Below are 1,369 nucleotides of genomic sequence, written 5' to 3' on the forward strand. Positions count from 1 at the left end.
CTTTCAAGGCCTCAGGTAGTGTCTACAGTACAGGAGTCTCACCTTTGGTTTGTAAAGTGAAGGCTGGAGCAGTTGTGTGTGGATGGAAGTAGTTTCCAGGAACCCAGGCAAAGCACATCTTTCGGATTCTCTTTCTTGGGACACACTCCTGAGAGGTGGAACAGGCACAGCCTCGGGAGGGCACCCACTCAGTGCTGGGCTGTCCACTGGGTGTCCCAGAAGCTGCGCTGGACAAAGTCCTGAAGGGGGAGTGGCACTGCAAGAAGGGATCACCCACTCGATTGCTATTTGTCCTTCAAACCCCAATCTCAAAGTATAGATACAAATAAAATCAGGCCGGATTATCCTCACTTTACTGGGAAGCCACTGTGCAGATTCACACATCAAAACGGGACAAAAGGGGGCAGACGAGTAAATCTCAACTGAGGTTGCTGCGCCCACGTTCCCGTTTTTTATTCCGGTACTTCCGCGGAGGGCCTGTAGGTGGCAGCACCGTGCTGGAAGGCTGCAGCTCTGGACAAAACAAGGACTGGGCCTTCTGGAGCAAGGCTGTCGAGTGTTGAGAGATGCCGCCGCTTTATTTTAACCCTGAAAAAGGCAGAGCCTGTCCATCATTCAGTCAGTCATTTGTGGGACTTTCCTAAACTAACTGGCATTGCTTGAAAGAGGAAAGTTGGCACACTGAGTAGGGGATCAATTTTCAAGGATGGAGGCCAGGAGTAGGTTTCCAGCTATTGTCTACCCACTCTCCAGAAAGTATTTGGTTTTGCTAATGTATTCCATAAACAGATATTGAGTGCCTACTAAGAAGACTGATAGCCTTCTCAAAGTCCCAAGCATCTCTTTTCAAGAAATTTCTCAAAAATATCCGTGCCCTGCCAACCGCAATATGTGAAATGAAATCAGAGAAGGGAGCAGCTCTCCACTGCACCCTGCCTCAGTCCCGCCCCTTTCTTGTTGTTTTCTCTCCCCCCCCCACCTTTCCCCATGGACACTAAATACAAAAGACCTCTTGGGTGGGTGGGGGAAATAACACAGTCAGGTTTTGTTGTTTAAGTAACTTACTCTATCAGAGTGGTTAGTGGGGAAGTTAGATATTTCTCCTCTTCTGCTTGGAGCCTTGGGCTTTTTCTCACCCCTGGATTATGGCCCATCAAGTTTTTAGAATGCATCCAACTGGGTAGAGCAACCACAGAGCCCAAACCTGCAGAAGTGCTCCAGCCATCATGCCGAGGCTCTGCTTGAGGACACTCCCTGAGAGGAGTCACCAGCAGCAGACCGTGCACAATCTGACAGGTGCATGAGACAGGGAGACAGGCCTGGCAGCCACATAACCACATCCCAGAATACAGAAATGTGTTTCTGGGTC

The 1,369-nt window shown here is 49.6% G+C and overlaps 1 protein-coding gene across 1 annotated transcript in view; it reads right to left on the reverse strand.

Moving 5' to 3' along the window:
• Positions 1-529: 529 nt before the first annotated feature.
• The window catches only part of IL1RL2 (interleukin 1 receptor like 2), a 44,228-nt gene continuing 43,388 nt past the window's right edge, over positions 530-1,369 (reverse strand). Inside the window, exon 6 of the mRNA XM_019666477.1 lies at positions 530-588. The gene's annotated coding sequence lies outside the window, so the exon portion shown is untranslated. The remainder of the gene's footprint in view (positions 589-1,369) is intronic.

Source organism: Hipposideros armiger, unplaced genomic scaffold (genome assembly GCF_001890085.2).
Source record: "Hipposideros armiger isolate ML-2016 unplaced genomic scaffold, ASM189008v1 scaffold_472, whole genome shotgun sequence".
Classification (NCBI taxonomy): Eukaryota; Metazoa; Chordata; class Mammalia; order Chiroptera; family Hipposideridae; genus Hipposideros; species Hipposideros armiger.